This window comes from Crocodylus porosus, unplaced genomic scaffold (assembly GCF_001723895.1).
Source record: "Crocodylus porosus isolate Cpor-Errol unplaced genomic scaffold, CroPor_comp1, whole genome shotgun sequence".
In the NCBI taxonomy this organism is placed as follows: Eukaryota; Metazoa; Chordata; order Crocodylia; family Crocodylidae; genus Crocodylus; species Crocodylus porosus.
Genome location: NW_017728918.1, coordinates 89523719 through 89532920, shown reverse-complemented (window position 1 = coordinate 89532920; position 9202 = coordinate 89523719). Strand labels below are relative to the sequence as shown.

General features: G+C 48.2%; 1 long non-coding RNA gene across 1 annotated transcript in view; it reads left to right on the top strand.

The window, feature by feature from the left end:
- Positions 1 to 4111, top strand: part of LOC109311942 — a 9161-nt gene extending 5050 nt beyond the window's left edge. The window contains exon 3 of the long non-coding RNA XR_002101663.1: positions 4101 to 4111. This is a non-coding gene — a long non-coding RNA (uncharacterized LOC109311942). The remainder of the gene's footprint in view (positions 1 to 4100) is intronic.
- Positions 4112 to 9202: the final 5091 nt, after the last annotated feature.

The window sequence follows — 9202 nt, the reverse complement described above, 5'->3', positions numbered from 1 at the left end:
ACTTCCTGCCCTTTGGGCAGGGGGCTGGACTTTATGATCTTCCGAGGTCCCTTCCAGCCCTAATGTCTATGAAATCTAAGAAATAAAAGCACCAGTCATCTCCTTCAATGGTACAAACACCCAAACATGTTCCTTTATGATCACTTCAGCATTATCCACATGTGCAGATTTTGCCACATCTACAAAGCAAATGATCATTGTCATCTGCGCAACATGACTCACATCTTGTGTACAGTCCAGAATTACTGAAAAGTATTTTGCAGAATAGGCAGCTCCTAAGACTTTCTCTTTAGCAGCATTTGCTAGAAGTTGAATCAGTTCATGCTGCAGCTTTTTCCCCAAGGTAATGAAGATGCGTTTCATGGTCATTTATTTTACACAGATGTTCCTTCATGGCTGCATCAAACAAAGCCAGGTATTTAATAAATTTTAAGTTTCCATTACCAGCACTGTATAATTTTTCATTTGTCCCATAGAATGCCAGGTTTTTCCCACTGAGAACTCTTTACTCAAGCTATCGGTCACTCCAATATTTGCTGCCAGTATTCTTTTTCTCGCTTGATCCCACATAAATTTTCTTCATCAATAGTTTTCTGTTTTTAATTTTGGCACCCCCCAAATTTTGGCACCCTAGGTGACTGCCTAGTTTGCCTAATGGTTGGACTGGCCTGGTGAGATCCAAAAGTAGGAAACAAAGCAAGTACAATACAACTTATGCAAATCGAAGACCGAAATCCAAGAAAGCAGTTCTCCCTAGGGTTACCATATGTCCAGGTTTTCTCATACATGTCCTCTTTTTGGGCCCCCTGCACTGCGTCCAGGTGGGTTTGTAAAATAAGAGCAAATATCCAGGTTTTCTGCTCTCCCAATCTGGCTGCTTCATACTGGGAGCAGCAGGCAAGGTGGTTGGCTGTCGTGGGGTCACGTGCTTCTTGCGCAGTGGGTGTGCACCAATAGAGATTTTTAGGGGCGATACTGATAGCTGATATTTAAGGAGGTGTATTGGCTGATACCGATCCACTTTCTGATACAGCTGCCTCCAGCTGGTAAGTCATGTGGGAGAAGGAGAGGGGGGAGGGAAGGGGCATGAGAGGGCAGATCAATGCCCCTCATAGTGAGGTAGGGGGCAGGGGAAGATGAGGTGGGAGCTGCAGCTGGGCGGGGAGGGGTGAGAGAGGCAGCTCCCGCTGCTGCTTGCACCCTGGGAGGGCATGGTATGGGTGCCCCCTGGATCTGTGCAGGGCAGGGTGGGCTGCATAGGGTCTTCTTGGTGGGGCCTGGGCCTGAAGCAGCACTGGCAGCACTGAGAGGATGCTGTATCCACCCCAAATTTCACTGCCGCTCTGCCACCAGCCGCAGCTTTGACTCAACACCCCACCTCCACCCACATGCCAGGAAGAGCCAGGCTGTGCTGGGCTGCTGGTGGCGGCAGTGCTGGGAGCAGAGTGGCAGTGAAATCTGGGGTGCATGCAGCATCCTCCCAGCACCTCCAGCTCCACTCTGAGCCCAGTTCTCGCCAAGAGCCCCATGCAGCCCTGGCTGCAGCCTGCCCTGCCCTGTGCAAATCCAGGGGCACATGCCCACATCCCGGGGTACAAGCAGCAGCAGGACCCATCTCCCCTCCTCTCCATGTGCTGCAGCTTCAGCTCTCTGCCCTGCCTGCCCCGATGCTCCCTCCCTCCCTCACTGTAGGGGGTGTTGATTTGCTCCCTGCGCACCCCTTCCCTCCCCCCTCTACTTGTACCACACCAGACTTACAAGCTGGAGGCAGCTTTCCATGCTGCAGGGCTGTGCTCCTCACTGCCCGAGTGCCATGCCGCAGTTGCATGCAGCAAAGGCATTTACTGGCCAAATTATCAACCCCATCAGGCGGATATCTGATACAGCCAGTTTTCTTTATATCAGTACCAATCTGACATCAGGCCAATGCATCAGTGCACCTCTACTGCGCAGGCTTTGGGATCCAGATAGAGACAGACAGGGAGAGACAGAGAGAGCGAGCAAGTGAGTGTGGGTGCACGTGCAATGTGGGAGATGCTTGGGCAACAGGGATGGGGGGCACTGGGGGCTGCAGGTCATGAGTGAGGGGCATGGCGGATGGGAAGGGTGACTCTGAGTTGAGTGTGTAGGGTGTGCAGTGCCAGGGGACTGTGGGTTGGGAGTGAAGTGCACCAGCAAGCAGTGGGGGGCAGGGTACTGCTTTTTGGGAGTGAGGTACACTGGCAGGGCTGAGGTCAGTGGGTCTGGAGTGATGGGCAGGAGCAGGGCTGTAGGGAGGGGTTGGAGTGGCTTGTTAGTGAGGGGCAACAGAATGGGCAGGCGCAGGGCACTGACATGTCACTGCCCCACCATCATCATTTCCCTCCCCCATGACAGGTTTAGTCTTTTTTGGACCTGGAAGTATGGTAACTCTAATCCCCCCAGAACCCTGCCAAACTACTTCAGGCTGTAGGCACCTACATTTCTGGCAACATACCTGGTACCCAAAGTTCTGCTGCACATGATCAGAGATACTAACATCTTAGCTGAGACAGAGCAGCTCATCTTCCACCTAAGATCAGAAAGCTAGGCCCCCCTGCTCCTAAGCACACTAGCCTGGAGCCAACGTAACACATAGGCAAATGTTCAATACAAAGCCTAGCAGGAGTGGGCATTGATTGTATTTTGAAAAAATGACTAAGGGAGGTGACAGGGACACCCACCCATTTACATAATGCCTGACAGTTGGAGGACTTCCTTTGAAAGTGAGATACCTGACTCTCCTTAACTTGAGAGGGTTCAAATCCATACTTCTCACCTCCCAAGAGTGTCCTAGTCACTGGGCTATTAGGCCAGGATGGGGGCACTCACTGGGGACATTTCTCCATTGAAAGCTATATCACTGTGCAGAAAGAGATGCAAGATTCATGGGGCCAGACAGTGAATGAAAGTGACCTTAATGACAAGACACTGCCTATTAATGTGCACATCTGCACTTGAGCCTGGGATGGCAGCATGTTGAGCTGGAGCAGAGCAGCCCTGGCTGGCAGGAGGCCTGGTGGGGGGGGTGATCAGCCTGTCAGCCTGGGGCTGCTCACCCTGGCTCAGCGTGCTTCAGAGGGGCTGGCTGGGGCACAGGGGTACTTTAGTGCAGGGCTAGCTGGCAGACAGCCCCTGCACTGAAGCATCTTTGTGCCTCAGCCAGCCTCTCCTGCATTTACTGCAGCCTAATAGGGGTGCACACAGAGACACAGAGACATTTACTGTGCAGCTAATTAGTCTACTGCATAGTAAACATCTCATGAAGACACACCCACTGAATTCGAAACAGGCTTAGGTATGAGCTAAACATGGAAATACAGAACTCGGCCAACATGACAGTGGCTGTGGCATGTGCGTAATAGAACTAAGTGTTCTGATGAACATGTAGCTGCTTATGGAATTTCAGTTGCCTGAGAGGTAAGGAAATTTTTTTTCTGTGTATCAGTCACTCTTGGCCTTAGGTACTTAAGGTACAATTTAGATGGAATTTAGATACTTCAAGGCTTTTTCTTGGCATCTCACATTTATTCTCATTTAAGTTCATAAGTCATTTAGATAGTTTTGAAAATACTACCTCCAGCCTTTTACGGACGATAAAATCTGTACCACTAAAATCAGTAGGAGCCTTGCCATTAATCTTAATTGGTACAGGATCAAGCACTTAATGAAACAGAGACCTTAATGAACAAGATCTTATTTATTTTTTCATGCTGAATTGCAGGATGAGCGTGCCAGTTCAGACAGGTATCCAATGACTATGAACTATGGGTGTACCTATAGCATTTTTAGATATATAATACTAGTTGGAAAAAAGTGCTTAATTACCGCCTGACCTGTCTTTTGTTTAAATACAAAAATAAACAGCTACCCTGGTCTTCCCCTATGAGTAAATTCTAGGTTTAAGACAGTAATTAGTTCCAGTGACAGTTGATACTATTAATACTAAAGTATTTACTGTACAGCTGTTTAGTTGTGTGATTAGGGGCAGTTGTATATTCAAGCCTGATCAGTTTCATGCAAGTATGTGGTTGGCTGGTGGGGAGTACAGCTGCTGCCTAGCAACTGTAGATGGTAACTAGAAGCAGAAAGGGAAGAGGTGACTTGCTTTAGATTGGCAAAGTGGCTAAGGCCCTGGGGAGTATACACTGTAGGGAAATGCGGTTATAGTGAAGAAGAAAGAGGGGCAACTCCAGTCATGATGTTCCATTTGGAACCGACTCTCCTGACATGTCAAAATTTACTGGAACAAGAAGATGATTTCCAACTAAGTGCACAGGCCTACCAAAGAGTGGAGATAGCTCATGCACATAAGGTCTGAAAGAGTTCAAAAAGAGATTTTTGTGCTTGCCAGAGGCAGGAAGGGCCAAATAATCTTAGGTACCCCTGGATTTCAAATCCCAGTAATTTAGTTTCTTACTTGGTTGATGGGTGGCTTTAAAACTTCACTTAAATACAGGATTGAAACAGAAGCAGAAAGATGCTCTTAATCTGTGACAAATGATGAGGAACTGAGGAGGGAGAATTTAGGAGGTCTGGCACGTCTGGATATTTTACGGAGAACTGTCTTATGTAGTTGAGAGCAAAACTTGAAACAAATTTTTACTAAATGAACAAGAAACTGGACACTTGATTTCTTTTAAAGCAGTTTTGTGCTGCTATAGAGACAAGATGACATGTTCACATGGACAAGAAACTGTCTCCAGATTAGGTGTCAGATATTCCTGCTTGAGCTTTGCCTTCTGTTTCCCAGCAAGTCTTTCAGATTTGGAAATCAAACCTGTCTGCTACCACAATCTGTTTATATAATGTAGAGAGCTAGGTTTCTAGGCTCAACATTTTTGTTCAGTGGGCCAAATGGGCAGTGCTTGGTCCCTCCATGTGCGGGATCCAGCCAGCAGACACAATCTGGTGCTCAAGGCAGGTGCAGTGGGGCCCCGTCTGGCCACGAAGAGTGGGGAAGCCCAGTCCAACTGTGTGGGAGAAGGGGGCTTGGCTTGGCCCTAATTTGACCCTGCAGAGGAAAGGGGGCATGACCCAGCCACAATCCAGCCCCACAGTGGGGAGGGGGCACGGTTCAGCCCCAACCTGGCCTGGCTAGAGGAAAGGGGTGTGGCTCAGCCCTGCAGGAGAAGGGAGTGTGGCTTGGTGGGAGAAAGGGGGTAACAATACAGAAGGCCAACAATGAGAGAGGAAAAAGTTAGCAAGGTAGAAAAACACAGTGAAATGGAAATGAAAGACAGCCAAGTGATCTGGAAGACAGCTGAGGCTCCTAAGAAAGTAAAGTGAAGAAGGGGCAGTGATGGCAGGGTGGTCCCAGAGAGTGGGAAGTAAGGAAATGTGGCAAAGCCCATAGTCAAGGGGGAACAGGAAAAAACTCATTCGAAGAACAATATGAGAAATATGGAAACTGAGTCAGAATGAACTGGTACTGAGTGAAATGCTTCTCCAGAACTTTTCTGATGACTGTCAGTTTTTGTAAGGTGCAAATTTGCTTTTCAAAAGCTCCTAGTCCTTCACTGTGACAGAGACATCCCAAATATTACCTTGCCACACTTAAGCAGTAAGAACACAAGTCATCTATTAACTCAGCCACCTAACAAAGAGAGCTGATGCATCCATTTTCCTAATTCCTTGTGCCAAGCAGGTCCATTGCCCATCATCCTAGGGAAATGGAGTCTCAGAAGTACTCTCTCATCTCTTGGCATGAAAATCAGATGAAGGACCAAAATGGAGATAAGCCAGAGAATAAAATGTTATACAGAATAAAACTAGGGAGAAATAATGGTAGAAGACAGGGTTGGAAAGCAGCCTTCAGCTACCTGAAGGGTGGTTCCAAAGAGGATGGAGCTAGACTGTTCTCAATGGTGACAGAAGACCAAGCAAGGAACAACGGTCTCAAGTTGCAGCAAGGGAAATTTAGGTTGGATATTAGGAAAAACTGTCTCACAAGGTGGGTTGTAAAGCACTGGAACAGGTTACACAGAAACATTGTGGAATCTCTATCCCTAGAGGTTTTTAAGACCCAGGTAGACAAAGACTTGGCTGGGATGCTATAGGTCGGGATGGTCCTGCTTTGAGCAGGGACTGGACTAGATAGATCAACGTTCCCAACCTTTGCCAGCCCAGGGCCCACTTACATTAATAAAAACGTTATGCGGCACACAATCCCCCTTACCCAGCACCTTCTGAATATTTAAAGAAAACTTACTTTCAATGTAAAATCTGGGTGTGTCTCAATGTGCAGAGTTGTTTTATGCTGGCCGGAACAAATGATAGTACAACTCAGAGCACTTGCTCCACCCGTCTCAGATGTTCTTTTTGTTTTTGATGCAAGTCAGGCTCATACAGGTATGCTGTCAAAAATGGCAACACCACTGAGATCCCATGTTCTGATAATACTAGAGATATTTGTTTGTAAAAGTCACCAGAATGAGTCCAACAGCATGTCACCAAATTTAATTTTAAAGTTGTGATCCGTCCTTAATACAGTAAGTTGCTCTTGAGCCATTACTGAAATATGCTTAGTACTTGCCATTGCAGATGAAATGCAAGGACCACAGATCCAGCTGAAATCTTCAATATGAACTGAAGGGAAATAAAAACTAAATTTATCTTCAAGACTTTACAAATGCAGAGAAATTACATTGGTCAAAACACTGTGAGTTGGATATGTAGAATTTGCCAGGGAAGGTTTTCATTTCTTCCTTACACTTTCCTGTTCCGATCGCTGAGGTGTTGGAATATGTCACCCATGTAGGCAAGCTGTGCACACTACATGCTACAACATCAACAATCAGATCTGCGTATGCAGATTGGTCCGAAGTTAAGATTTTTACTTTCTCTCTTAGCTGATACAAATGTGATGGAACTTTTCCATGGGAAAGCCAATGTGCTTCCCTGTGCAAAAGCAAACTCTGATGTTCTGCTCCCATATCCTCATGTAATGATGAGAAGGGCTGTGCTTTTATTAAGTTCACTATTTTTATTGCTCCATCCAACACTGAGGAGAGTTCTTTTAGTAATATTTTGACCAGAAGCACTTAACCCATTGTTTCCTGCACTGGGGAATCAGAACATTGGGGGTTTTTTTGCTTGACTTTGTTTAAAAACCCTTTCATTTTCCCTGTCATAGAAGTCACCTCATCTGGGCAGACACTTGGGCAGTTTTTCCATTTCAGTTCTCTCTCCTGCAGATAGGCTGTTCTCACCCTGAATATTTCCTCTCCATTCGTGTTACCTGGTAGCTCTCTGGAAAATAAAAAAAAATCTTTTATACCATCTCCGTCAATGAACCTGGCATTAGCCAACAGCTGAGCACAACCACCGATGTCTGTAGACTCTTCAAGCTGCAAAGCAAATCTTCTGGGTTTTTTTTTCAAACAACAGTTTCAAGGTCAGCAGACATATCAACAATGTGGCAACTTATCGTACTGTCTGAAAAGGGAACCTTTGTGATTTCATTGTTTGCATCTGAGCCAAACATTACTTTCAAAATCTCTTTACATGCTGGTAAAATTAAAGACTCTGCGATTGTATGTGGCTTTTTTTTATCTCTGCAACAAGCTGTAACCAAGAAGCCTGCCTCCAGGGTTTTATCAGACACCTCCTTGTTGGCAAGAGACGGGTGTTTGGCTGAAACATGTTGTTTCAACTTAGCTGGCACCACAGCATGGTTTGAAAGTTTCTCCCCGCACACAAGACATAGTGGAAGAGGTTAAGTTAGTTCACCAGTAAATGAAAATCTATCATGCAAACAACTCTCACTATAGCGTTGACTCATGCTTTTCACTTCCTTGTGCTCACATTCAACTTCATCAGTGCAGGTACACATGGAGACACCAGAATCTTGTCTTTTCAAATATCCATCCGTTGTCCCTTTCCTATTCAAACCCTGCACACTCTGCAAATACTCTACTCAACACGGGGGGGTTTTTTGACCCTGTACAGTCCTTAGAGAATAGCATGACCGCCTCACATCTGTACACTGGAGCAGTAATGCAACACAATACGCTTGGGTTCTATCCATGGTTGACTGGTGCCTCCTAAGTCGGGGGGGGGGGGGGGGTATTTCCCCACCCCCAGCAACCAAGCAGTGACCATGGCTAATCATGCCGACCTGGGAATGGGGTCCCCCTGCGGCCAGTCACACGCGCCGACCCAAAAGCAGCATTCCCTCTAAGCTGGCTGTAAGAGGGACCCGCTGCCCAGAAGTGCCAGCAGCACTTCTGGCATCCCCACCCCTTGGCTTGGGTGCTCTCAAGGGGCATGGGGACCAGGGCTCCTGCCTGCCCCCCCTGCCCACTGCCTAAGTGGGGAATGCTGCTGTAAGGGGGTGCACCAGTGCTCTCAGGGGATGCACATGCACCCCCTACAGCACTGCTGGTTCTGTCCATGAAGCTAATTTATATAAATGATGTATTTCATTTATTCATTTAGTTTTCTAACACATGACATTTCCCCCCCCCCAAAAAAAAATGCTGCAGTATACCCTTCATTTCTGAAGGCACATGGCTGCGCCTGGGAAACACAGGGTCTCTTCCAACCCTCATTTCCTGATGCAAGGGAAGGACCTGGAGGTTGGTTCTAACCCCCCTGCTCTGTCCAGGGCTGGTCCCGCTAAAAAGGAACAGAGAAGCCAGGCTGAAAACAGACGAAGGAGGAAGGACGTGCGCGCACCTTCTTCCCCAGCGGAGCCGCAGCCCCCGCCCTTGGTTCCAGCTCAGGCCGCGAAGGAGGGGGAAGAGCCAGTGCTTGTGCAACACGGTACAGGACTATGAAACCCCTCCCCCGCCAGCGGCACCGGTCACAGCACTTTTACAGACTGAGCCTCGCGCGCTCGCTCCGCCCCCACATCACAGCGCACGCGCAGGGCCAGTTACAGCAAAAGGGGAAGGGGGCGCCCTGGACGGCGGGACAGTTTCTTGAGCCGCGCCGCTCCGCTCCCGGGCCTCGAAACCCCCCCCCAACTCACCTTCCCGCCGGGAGGCGCTTTCTCGCGGCCTCTAAAATGGCGGCGGGCCAGGCCCTCTCCCAATCGCCGCCTCGGCGCTCCGCAGCTTCTGCCCAAGCGTTGGGGCCGAGCGCTGAATCATCGATTCCCCCCGCCCCAGTCCGCCACCACCTCCTCCCGTCAGGCCCAACCCACTGCAGAAGCAGAGACCGGGAGGGACACGTTCCATCC